At 42.6% G+C, this 13,192-nt stretch overlaps 1 long non-coding RNA gene across 1 annotated transcript in view; it reads right to left on the reverse strand.

The window, feature by feature from the left end:
• Positions 1-11,799, reverse strand: part of LOC140503792 (uncharacterized) — a 48,881-nt gene extending 37,082 nt beyond the window's left edge. Inside the window, exon 1 of the long non-coding RNA XR_011966871.1 lies at positions 11,506-11,799. This is a non-coding gene — a long non-coding RNA (uncharacterized lncRNA). The remainder of the gene's footprint in view (positions 1-11,505) is intronic.
• Positions 11,800-13,192: the final 1,393 nt, after the last annotated feature.

The following is a 13,192-nucleotide window of genomic DNA, read 5'->3' on the forward strand; positions in this document are numbered from 1 at the left end:
AATGCTTCTCCTTATTGGCCAATCCAGGTTTCAGTCTTTCTCAGATCTTGGGGGCTTGAAGTAGTTTGGAGAGGGGTATACAGTAATAATGTACAAGTTTTGTGATGCTTCCTTCCCCCTCAGCCCCAGGTCACCAGTTGATGCGAGATAGAAGGATTTGGCACTGCCTGGAAAGCTGGTGAAAAGCCACCTTTTCTGCAATCCCTAGTAGCTACCATCCACCCCCTTCCCCACTAGTCTCTTGGGGAGATAATGCTTTTCCCCCTTTCCTTGCCTCCTTCTCTTAACAACTCGATCTGACACCCCAAACCTATGCAGCCTCATAAACCTAATTGACCTGAACAATCCACGTGGAGCCTCACATCTTATTTCTGCTTGTTACAAATTAGCAATAAATCTCTTAATGAACCCCTGTGACTGTATTTCACTCTTGTAGCAGACCCAAGAGATCTTAACAGCTTGAATACTTTCCATAATATCTGGTCTCTGTAGCTCAACATCTCCTTTTAACCTACAGGTAGGTCTCAATTACACAAATGTATTCATAGGGCTGGAACAAAAGACTATATTTTACATAATCATGAGTTCAAATAGTGTGAGTTTGAACAGTACAACCACTTCAGAGGATTCAGCATTCACAGTTGTTTTTTCCAGCTTTATCTAACTCTTCTTGAAAATTCTTTCGGGGTTTTCTTGGCAAAGGTACTGAGGGCTGTCTAAGTAATTTGCTCTACACCACATGGATAGTGAGTGGCAGAAGTAGGCTTTTTACCTGGGTAGTCTTACACAAATGGGTCCTGGAAGGAGACCACTCATGCAGCAATAGAAGATAAGTTGTCACGTCTGGGCTAGTGATGTCTCTGACTCTTACGCAGTCCTTAGCTGACAATTCCTAGGTGCTCATTCAGGACTCCAGTTCACCTGTCTCTGATCATAGCCAATTTTGAATTGGTAATTACTTAAAGGAAGGGACCAATCTAACCAGTGATTCCAGGCTGAATGAATTGTTCTTACAATTCTGTGAAACGAAGTTCTTCTAGCTCTCCTGGGGACCATAGCAGCACTCCACTGGTAATTTCAGACATTGCACTTTTACAATTTATGGATACAATTTAGGCTGCAGTGGATGTATGGGTAGGTCCTGAAGCAGGAAGATCTAACCTTCAGAGTTACTGTAAGGATCAAAGGAGATATATGTGTGTGTGTGTGTGTGTGTGTGTGTGTGTGTGTGTGTGTGTGTGTGTGTGTGTGTGTGTGTGTGTAGTGTTGACCTGAAAACTTGGTTAAAGAAAAGGCAACAGGCTAAATGCATACATTTTATAATTTAATTAATTAATTAATCAATTCCCTATTAAAGAAAATGGTAACATAATGCATTATGGAGCCAGAAATGTTCTGGCTACCCAGTGCAGAAATCTTCTGGCTTATATACATTTTGCTGAAAGGAAGGAACTCTCCTAGTTGAACAAATCATAAATTTAGTAAGACAAGACAATTAACAAAGCAATGTCAGTCAGGCCTTGGGATTCCAGGCTGCGTAAACATATGTCTTGGTGATAAGGAAGGAAATCCCACCACTAGTAAGTGGCAGGCTTCCTGCCCTAAACAGATAACTGGCATAGGAAAGGGTAAACAATGTTCAATAGAAATTATGACCTAAGATGTCTATATTTTATTTACCATTAATATGCCATAACATAGTATGTGTCTATGGATAATAAGATACAAAGGAAAGTCCCATTATTCAAGATAGTGTCTTAGGTTAAACGTCTCCTAAGGAATGTAGAGTCAGCCTTGGCTGGCTTTGTTGACATGGGAAGAGGCACCCTCTGAATTTGCTTCAGAGAGAACAAAGAGATTATTCCAAAATTTTATATTAAACATTATCAGTAGACACATATATATATATAGACACACAAACACGTGTGTATGTGTATTGTGTGTGTATATGTATGTACATGTATATATGTGCATATGCATGTGTGTGCATGTGTGTGTATATACATGTATATGTACATTGTGTATGTGTATATGTGTATATTATATGTATGTGTGTATATGTGTTGATAATATTTAATATAAATTTTAGACTTTAGTAAGGGCCAAAGTACAAATTAAGAAGAGCCTGGACCTAATAGTCCCCTTTGTTTTACTTAGAGGATGCCTTTTGATGTCAAGCAAACAAATGGGACCTCCTTACCAGACCCTTCTTCTGGGATCTTAGTGATACGGAAAAACACAGATACCTTGAGTTGTAACTTCAGCTTTGTCAACTCTGTTAAGATGAACAACTTCAAAGGCCTGTTTGTAATCTGAGTGATGGGACTTTTCCTTATCTTACATCATAAAGGCATGCTAGGGAAGGAAGATGCCCATAGCCTGGGATCATAAAACCCAATTGACGTCACTTTGTTTACAATGTGTTTACAATGTGAGAACTCCTTTCTCATGGCAAAATGTACTTAAGACAGTCAATTTCTGTACTAAGTCAGCCAGTTCTGATCCTGGCTCCATAGCGCTATGTAACTGTTTTCTTTATGGGGAACTGATTAATTAATTAAATCATAAAATGTATGCATTTAGCCTGTTGCCTTTTCTCTAACCAAGTTTTCAGGTTAACAGTGTGCTGCAAAGCCCTAAATGTATATGTGTACGTATATTGTATTTAGGGCTTTACGAACTTTATAAATGATATATCTCTACCTTTGATACCTATATATGACTAGGGACTGGGCCTGGGATTTCACTGATATCAAGATGGCATGTTTCAAAAGATATCTTGAGGTTTGGGGGCTAGATTTTTTTCTTTCCTACTTATTTATTCTGTCATTGTTTTTTGTTTGTTTTTTAAAACTGGGACAATTAACTCTTTTGTTTTGTGTAGTTTTCATTTATGATTTCTTGAAATACGGCTCTGAAAAACCAAGCTTTGATAAAGCCCATTGGTATTCAAATGGAGCTGCTGGACTATGCCTTTAAACCGAAATCACCTGCTTTTCACTGATTGGCCAATAATAGATTCTAGTCCAAGTCTCACTTGCTCACTGTTTGGGGTTTGATGGCTCAGAGTATAAACAACAATTGTTTGTGTTCTGGCTAGAAACCCTGAAGGTCTTCCTCTCCCAGACTAATTCTTTTGAGAAGGCAAATTAGGCTGTCTTTTGCCTGAATTCTTACCCAAGTCTTTAATCACTGAATGGGTGTTGCCACAGACAAACGGAGACCTGGGAAAGACATTAGCTTAAAAAGGCCAAGGTTTCCCACTGCATCCAGGCCATTTCCAGTCATCCTGACCTATGTCTTGCCACTGGACTCCAATGACTGTGGAGCAGAGTGTGGATGAGACTGGGACTTTGCACAGCCCTCCCTCAATTAAATCCAATTCATATGCAAGTCAGGCATCAACCTCCTGTCATGGTCCTCCTGGACAATAAAGGACAACAAGCAAAAACCTGTGAGTAGAATGAACTGTCCCACAGGGAGACCACTTGGCCACTTCCAGTTGGGTAATGTAGCTCCTTCTTCCTCTCCTCTTCTTTTCTCTCCCTCTGTCCACTCAGGGTATAATACCCTTACCTGAGGCAGCACATTACAAAGGAATGTAAAATTTTGGTTACTGAATGCTCTTGGGATTTGTAGGCTAGATTTCTTTCCTATGAGGGTTAATTTTGCCACAGGACTTTGAGGCATAATAGTAAAATTGTATGGGTTATGTCTTTTGATTCGTGCATAAATTGGATTTTTAAAAATTTATTTATTTTAAGTTTTCAACATTCATTTCCACAAAATTTTGAGTTCCAAATTTTCTCCCCATCTCTCCCTTGCCCCCACCCCAAAACGCCTTGCATTCTGATTGCCCCTTCAACCAATGTGCCCTCCTTTCTAGCACCCCTCCCTTCTCTTACCCCCATCTTCTTTCTTGTCCTGTAGGGCAAGATAAATTTCTATACCCCATTACCTGTATTTCTTATTTCCCAGTTGTACGCAAAAACAATTCTCAACATTTGTTCTCAAAACTTTGAGTTCCAATTTCTCTTCCTTCCTCCCTCCCCACCCATCCCCACTGAGAAGGCAAGCAATTCAGTATGGGCTATATGTAGTTTTGTGCGTAGTATATGTGTAGTTTTGCACATTTGTAGTTTGCAAATGATTTCCATAATAGTCATCTTGTGTAAGACTAACTATATTTCCCTCCATCCTATCCCGCCCCTGCATTTCTTCTATTCTCTCTTTTGGCCTTGTCCCTCCCCAAGAGTGTTTACTTCAAATAGCTCCCTCCTCCCATTTGGCCTCCCTTCCTTCATCTCGCCCCACCCTGCTTATCCCCTTCTCCACTACTTTCCTGTAGAGTGAGACAGATTTTCATACAAATTGAGTGTGCATGTTATTCCTTCCTTGAGCCAAATGTGATGAGAGTAAGCTTCACTTTTTCCCTCTCACCTCCCCACTTTTCACCTCCATTGGAAAGCTTTTTCTTGCCTCTTCTATGAGTGATAATTTGCCCCATTCCACTTCTCCCTTTCTCCTCCCAATATATTCCTCTCTCACCCCTTAATTTTATTTTTTTAGATATAATCCCTTCCTATTCAACTCACCCTGTGCTCTCTGTCTCTCTGTCTCTCTCTCTGTCTCTCTCTCTCTCTCTCTCTCTATATATATATATATATATATGTGTGTGTGTGTGTGTGTGTGTGTGTCTGTGTGTGTGTATGTCTGTGTGTGTGTGTCTGTGTGTGTATAATCCCTCCAACTACTCAGATATTGAGAAAAGTGTCAAGAGTTACAAATATTATCTTTTCATGTAGGAATGTAAACAGTTCAATTTTAGTAAGTCCCTTGTGATTTCTCTTTCTTGTTTACCTTTTCATGCTTCTTTTGATTCTTGTGTTTGAAAGTCAAATTTTCTTTTCAGCTCTGGTCTTTTCATCAAGAATACTTGAAAGTCCTCTCTCTATTTCATTGAATAACCACTTTTTCCCCTGAAGTATTATACTCAGTTTTGCTAGGTAGGTGATTCTTGGTTTTAATCCTAGTTGCTTTGACTTCTGAAATATTGTATTCCAAGCCCTTCAATCCCTTAATGTAAAAGCTGCTAGATCTTGTGTTATCCTGATTGTATTTCCACAATACTCAAATTGTTTCTTTCTAATTGCTTGCAATATTTTCTCCTTGACCTGATAACTCTGGAATTTGGCTACAATGTTCCTAGGAGTTTTTGTTCCTTTTTGTATCTCTTTCAGGAGATGATTGGTGGATTCTTTCAATATTTATTTTGCCCTCCACTTCTAGAATATCGGGGCAGTTTTCCTTGATAATTTCATGAAAGATGATGTTTTTTTTTTTTGAGATGAGGCTCTTTTTTTGATCATGGCTTTCAGGTAGTCCCATAATTTTTAAATTGTCTCTCCTGGATCTATTTTCCAGGTCAGTTGTTTTTCCAATGAGATATTTCACATTATCTTCCATTTTTTCATTCTTTTGGTTTTGTTTTGTAATTTCTTGGTTTCTCATAAAGTCATTAGTTTCCATCTGTTCCATTCTAATTTTTAAAGAACTATTTTCTTCAGTGAGCTTTTGAACCTCCTTTTCCATTTGGCTAATTCTGCTTTTTAAATCATTCTTCTCTTCATTGGCTTTTTTAACCTCTTTTGCCAATTGAGTTAGCCTATTTTTAAAGGTACTATTTTCTTTAGCATTTTTTTGGGTCTCCTTTAGCAAGCTGTTGACTCACTTTTCATGATTTTATTGCATTGCTCTCATTTCTCTTCCCAATTTTTCCTCCATCTCTCTTACTTGATTTTCAAAATCCTTTTTGAGTTCTTCCATGGACCTGTGACCACTGCATATTTATTTTGGAGGTTTTGGATGCAGAAGTCTTGACTTTTATGTCTTCCCCTGATGGTAAAAATTGCTCTTTCTCATTTGAAAGGATGGGAGAGAATACCTGTTAACCAAGAAAGTAACCTTCTACAGTCTTATTTTTTCCTTTTTGGGGCATTTTCCCAACCAGTTACTTGACTTTTGGGTCCTTTGTCAAGAGTAGGGTATACTCTAGGGACCTGCAAGTTCTCAGTTCCTCCAAGGTGGCACAATGCAGGGAGAGGAGTTTACTCCCTGGCCTGGCTCCCAGCCAAGGTTCAGATCGGCTGCTCAATTCCTCCAGGGGCTTTAGGCAGGGGCAGGGCTGGTTACTTAGGGCTGAGGTTCAAATCAGCTGCTCAATTCACCCAGGGCTTTAAGTTGAGCTCTCCAACAATGAAACAAAGGACAGTGGCTTCTGCCCACTGCCACAGCCACTGCCACTACCTAGGGCTGGGGCTAGGAGAGGATCCTGCTTCCTTCTCACTCTGGTTGAAAAAGCTCTCTCACTCACCTTTGGCTTCTTTGGGTTGAGGGATGTGCAAACTGCTGCTTCTGCCAGGGATTTTGTCCTCGAAGCCTGCTCCAGTCCTACTCCTCCTGGTGCCATGTGGCCCAGGCTGGGCTGGGCTCTGTTCTGTGTCTGGTGCAACAGATCTTTCCTGTCGGCCTTTCAGGTCACCCTGGGCTGGAAATCTCCTCTACTCTGTTGTTCTGTGACTTCTGCTGCTCTAGAATTTGTTGTGAGTCTTTCTTTACAGGTATTTTATGGGCTGTGGGGGAAGAGCTAGTGTATGTGTGTCTTTCTATTCTGTCATCTTGGCTCCCTCCCCTCTTTTCAATGCTCCACACTTGTGTGAAAGGCAAGATGGGGGACTCAAGTTACATTTGTACTCATTATTTTCATAGAGATCATCTCTAGGACTTTGCAAATATATTCTTATATACCTTACTGGCCCCAGGCAGCAAAGAGGATTCTTTAAAGGGGTCAGCATACCTTTAAAATCATAACTTTTGTGGATAGGCAAGGCCACCCAAGGTCCCCTAACACTTAGAATTAATGATTAACAAAAGACCACTGAGAGATTTTAGGAGAAGTACACACACATACACACACTCCTCTTCAGGCTCCATTCCTGATTCTCTATAAGACTTTCTCCACCTTGCCAGAGAAATCACTTCACTTTGGAAGTTCACTCCACCCCTGGACGATTTCTCACACTGGGGTGTGAGTTTGTTCTGAGAGGACTAATTCCTCTGGTATGAGGGCTGCCAAGCCCTTTTCTGGGCTGCTTTCCAAATCTGATGTCAACCTGATCCACCTAACTCTCACCTGTAGCTCCAAGATGCTGTAGCATGCACAGGAGCCAAGATCCAGTAAAACATTTCAGAAGATGGGCTAAACCAGGGGTAACTGAGGGTAACTGAGAGGTCTCAAACCTCTCAGTGAGTTAGTCTACCCCAAGCTATGAGTGTAGATTGGGAAGAACTGGTTCAGGGCTAAAAGAATTCACTTAGACCTTCTCTTTTGGACAATGGGAGTGTTTTATTTTATGTGAAAAAATGATCAGAGGCCTCTAGCAAGAAAGCTAAGTGAAACCACAATATTTGGGAGAGTTAAGTTTATATGGAAGTCTCAGAATGATTATGTAGTTTTAGAGTTTTTTATGGAGGTTAAAGATTAAAGACAGGACAGGATGACATAGGATGAGGGAGAATTCTTTATGGTTTAAGGATTTAAAAGGAATTTTTAAATTTTAAAGGGAATTCTTTATGGTTTAAGGATTTAAGGACAGGGCAGGAGGATACAGGTTGAAAATTAAATGACCCAGGGAACACAGAATAAGGGAGACAAAAGCTATTCTTTTGGTATAGGTTCAAGATAAAGCAGAAAAGGACTTCAGAGTGACTTCAGGTTACATAATAAACTAGGAACTTAACAAATTACTAGAAAAGCAACTCTTAATATTACATTTAATCCTTAGGGCACTGTTTATATCACATTATTTCCCCACTCAACCACTAGGCAGGAGAAATCTTTCAGAAAAGGGGCAAAGGTCATTGTTTTCTTTGATCACTTTTCTGCCTATTTACATCCTGGTCTTATCTCCTATTTCAAAATCCTTTTTGAGCTCTTCCATGGCCTGAGACCATTGCATATTTATTTTGGAGGTTTTGGATGCAGAAGCCATGAGTTTTAGTATGGTATGCATTGTTCTTCCTCATCCAAAAGGATGGAAGAAAATAACTGTTCATCAAGAAAGTAGCCTTCTATAGTCTTATTGTTTTTCCTTTTTTGGGGCATTTTCCCAGTCAGTTACTTGACTTTTGAGTCCTTTGTCCAGAGCAAGATATACTCTGGGGACCTATAAGTTCTCAGTTCCTCCAAGGTGGCACAATCAAAGCAGAGGAGTGTTGGGGCCCAGCTCTGGACCATGGCCTCCTGTATGGAGAGTTGAGATACCTGGAGGTGCTAACCTGCTTACGTGGCGCTAGCTGGTCTAGTAAGCTGCATGGTACTGGGAATGCCTCAGTAACAGGATAGGCTCAGCCTACGGGGAGGAACATGGGAGGAACTCGGGTGCCCAAATATATGCTGGATGCATTGGGGGATCGAGGGAGTGATGTAACCATTAAAGAATGTGCAGCTACCAACTCGGGTGTTCTGTCTAGTTATTCCCCTCCCCCACCGGAGGGGCCAGAGATGTCCAAAGGCCAACAGAGATCTAGATCTTGAGGTAAGATTCCAAGCGAAGCCCAGGGAGGGAGAGCTAGCATGGAAAGCCCGGGACAGAGGAGTTTACTGGACTGTGCTCTGGTCTGGGAGCAGCCTCAAGCACTCTTTTCTGCCCAGAATCTGTGAGTAGAATTCTGTCTCCATGGCCTCCACCAGCTCCACCATGCCAGCCAGTACTCTTCCTCACCCCAGAGTGGCCACTCAGGGCTGAGATTCATATCAGCTATGCAATTCCCCTGAGGGCATTAGGCCAAGGGCTCCAAGAATGGATACTGCAGTTGCTGCTGCCAGTGGGGCCAGACCATGTTCCCTTCTCACCCAGGTGAGAGAGCTTTCCCACTGACCTTTGAAGCTGTTTTTGGTGTTTGTGGGTTGAGCAATCTTGGAATAGCAGTTGCTGCCAGGGATTTCACCCCAAGGCCTGCTCTGGTCCTGTCCCTGCCCCACAACGTGGCCAAGACCAGGCTCTGCTCTGCGCCAGGTGTGATAGACCTTTCCTGTCAGCTTTCCAGGCTGCCTTGGCTGAAATATCTTTCACTCTATCGTTTTGTGACTTCTGCTGCTCTAGAATTTGTTTAGAGTCATTTTTACAGGTATTTTATAGGCTATGGAGGGGAACTTCTACAGATCTGTCCTTCTACTCTGCTATCTTGGCTCTGCCCCCCACTATGGGATCTTCAAGGGGCGTATGTAATTGGTCTTGCTGAGGAATAGGAAGAGACTCATGGCTCTTCTCTCTTTCTTGAGGCTACTAGCCAGTACATGGGGGAAGATGAATAAGGAAAACAGGATGTTAACAAAAAAAAATAGCTTTCCTCTCCTCCACTTCCCCATCTTTTCTTCTTATCTTTTTTCCCTTCCTTTCCCCTCCTCTCCTCTCTACTTTCCTTTTTCCCTAGCTTCTCCCCACATACCCCAGTCTATGTCCATGGGACCAAACAAGTCTCTACTTGTCAGAGGAGGACTCCACCTTCCGCCAACACTGATAAAAGCCCAGGATCCCAGGGACAAGGGCAACTCTACTACTGAATTCTCAGGCAGTTGGCAGTGTCTTGGTGCTGGCACCAAGCCCTCTGGACTCTACTCAGACAGGACTCATGGCATCAAGAAACTACATTACAGGTAAGAGGACTCTAGGGATCCTTTACCTCCTAAGACCCTGTGCCCCAGCCCCATTATGTTTCCATCAATTCCCCAGCCCTCACCTTGGTCCCAACCTCAATGCTAATTCTACCATTTCTACTTCCCAACTGGCAACTCAGTCTTATATCCCCCTGACCTACAATCTCTAACAGTCATCTCAATTCCAACCCCATCCCAAAGAGTACTTTGTCACCTTCTCAATTCAACCTGAACCTGAACCATGATCATTACACCTACTTACTATCTGTGTGAACTCTCTGAGACTCACTCCTCACTTATAAAATCAGAAGACTGAACTAAAAAGCCTTTACACTGCCTTTTAACCATGATCCTATGACAATACCCCAAAAAATCATTCTACCTCTTATCATCTTCCCATTCTGACTATAGCCTAACACTCCAATTCTTGCCTCAGATTGCCAAACCGGGCCCTAAACCTATCTCTGGTCCTAATCCAAAGGTCTCTACCAGCTCTACTTCTGATTTAGACTCTGATCTCACTCAGACACCAGGGCTACCCAAAAGCTTTCCCCCAGCTCCTCACAGAATCCTTCTGAAAAACCAAAAAGGAAGGGACTGCTTAGACCTGCTTATTCCAGGGACCAAGCATCTCCATCCCACTCCTTCCACATTTATGGGCTCATGGATTCAGAGCTGGGAGAATCCTGGGAGGTCATCTGTTCTAACCTACTCATTTGACAGAAGATGAAATTGAGAACCAGGGTAATTAAGTCATTTGTCCAAAGTTTAAAAAAATGTCCTAAAAACTAAACTATGAACTTAGGTTCCCAAATTCCAGATCTGGAGCTCACAGAGAAGCACCTCCATTTGTGAACAGGGTGAGCTATGAACATGAACATGAAATCTGCTTAGTCTCAAACCCAACTTGACCTTAAAAGTCAAAACTGCCATTTACACCCAGCCCTGAATCAGGAACCCAGCACAGAGCAGGATCTCCAGTGCCTAGCCCAGGTCAGTCCTAGCTCCCAACCATTTCTAAATGCTAGACTCAAGGAGGTAGGAGAGCACAGCAGGAAATGCCCTGGAGCTGAAGTCTTTGGATTCTGTTCTGGTCCTTCCAATTAACCAGTTGTATGTCCTCCAGCAAGTCCCTTCTCTGGGCTCCATCATCCCTGCAAAATGAAGGGGTTGGACCCTTCCCATTTGGATAGTCATAAAAAGACCTTAGCGCCATCAAGTGCCACCTTCCTTCCTTTGTAACTTTACAGCTGAGGTAACTGAGGTTCAGAGACATGCAAAGAGTTTCCCAGGGGAGAGTCACCCTCCCAAGCCTTTGGTTCCATTTCCCCAGCCTAGAGTTCTTTCTCCTAAACCCAACTTACCTCTTCTCAGTCTCTTGATATAGCCAACCCTGATGCCCACAGGTCTCCACAATTGCCTAGACCTTCTGCCTCCTGACGTCAAACCTAACTTGAAGGAACCCTAACTCTCCAAGAGAGACTAGAAGTGCAAACTTCAGCCCCAAACCTATCTCCACCCTGGGCCCAAACCAGCACCACCCAAATACCCAGGCTCACCTCACCTCTTTCTATTTCTCCTCAGCAATCATTGTTTCCATCTCCATCATGTATATCCTGTCCTCCTCAGGTGCTCCAGGTAAGGAAGGGAAGGCAATGCAGGGAGGAAGATTGTGGAGAAGAAAGAGCCATGGGGGAGGGGGGAGGGAAAGATGGGGAGCAGGTATTAAGACACTTCTGGGAGTCTTTCTTCCTGAGCCTGGGGAGCTAATCATCTGTATCACTCACCCTTCACAAGTGATCCTCCCAGGCTCCCAGGTGATCATGTGCCAGCCCTGGTTCCTGTGTGGCATGGTGGCCTATAATCCCCAGGAGAATCAATGCTGCAAAGATGGCAGTGTCCAGTCCTTGCCTCTGAACTGTGGTCCTATGACCTATGACCCCTGCTCTCAGCATTGCTGCCCCAACTCTCACCTGCAAAAGTACATTGTAGTTAATAAGACCAGGGAAGGGACTGAGAGAAGTGACTGTGAAGTGAGACACTCCAACTAAGGACTGACATCAGGTAAGGATCCTCTTTCTCATCCCTTGTGTCTCTTGTCAAATAACGAGATTGTAATGGAATATTATTGTTCTAGAACTGACAAGCAGGATGATTTTTAAAAAAACCTGGAAAGGCTTACGTGAGCTGATGCATAGTGAAGTGAGCAGAACCAGGAGAACATTGTACACAGTAACAGCAACACTGGGAGATGAAGAATTGTGAATGATTAACTATTCTCAGCGATGCAATGACCCAAGACAATCCCAAAGGACTCGTGATGAAGCAGACTACCCACCCCCAGAGAAAGAACTGATGGCTCACCATCTCAGAAAGGGAAAAGAGGAAGGAGGAAGGGAAAGACAGAATTTGAAACCTATAACTTCAAATAAAAATACTAAAAATTTGAAGAAAAAAAAGACTTCTATCTCTAAAGGCAGTTCCCAGACTTCAGGAGATCAAAGGACTTGATGTTGACCCAAAGTCTGGGGGTTTCTTCAGTGGATGGGGCTTGGGGGGTGGGGGGAGAGAGAGGAAGGAGAAGCCTTTTGGGCAGGGACTCTTTCTTGGCTGCACTATTACCCTCCTCCATTGTGGATCTGCCTATAGGGAGGTCATCCATATCCCTTTGCTGGATATGGGCTGAGAGACTTGGGGGGGTGGAGTAAGTGTGCCTTTAGGGATACTCATTTTCTACCTCATTCCTATTTAGGTTGGGAAGGCCAGTCTCAGTCACACACAATCCACTGGGTGCAGGGCTCTCTCTTTCTTCTTATTATATGAGTATTTATAGTAATAATAATCACCTCCTTATATAATGCCATTTCACTCATTTCCTTTACACTTTCACTAGAGCCTTTCACAAATAGCCTTGTGAGGGAGATGGTGCAGTGTTGGCTCCCTTTTTACAGATGGGGAAACTGAGGCCCAGAAAGGGATCAGGACTTGTCCAAGGTCACACAGTGGGTCAAGACTGGGTTGCAACCCAGACCTCCCTCAATATATATATATATATATATATATATATATATATATATATATATATATATATATATATATATATATATATATATATATATATAAAACATCCTCAGTGCACATACAGATTTGGAAACACAAGCACCCACATTCACCTGCAGACCTTTGTGGTTTCTCTCCCTCTTTGGGCCTTGGTTCACAGCTTGGTAAATGCCAAGTGCTGGATTTGGGAGGGGGTTAGCAAACTGAGCTGTGAAGATGGAGACCCTGGGCAATACTGGATACGCACAGTGAGAAGGCATGAAGGAGTAGAGTCTGAAGACCCCAGATCCCAGTCTGGTTCTGCTCTGGGTGGGGAGGGAAGGGAACTTACTGAGGGGAAGAAAGAAGACAGAAATAAAATTGTTGCCTTAGGTTTTCAAGTTTGGCTTGCTTGTGTCACCTTTGTTGCCAAAG

This window comes from Notamacropus eugenii, chromosome 5 (genome assembly GCF_028372415.1).
Source record: "Notamacropus eugenii isolate mMacEug1 chromosome 5, mMacEug1.pri_v2, whole genome shotgun sequence".
NCBI lineage: Eukaryota > Metazoa > Chordata > Mammalia > Diprotodontia > Macropodidae > Notamacropus > Notamacropus eugenii.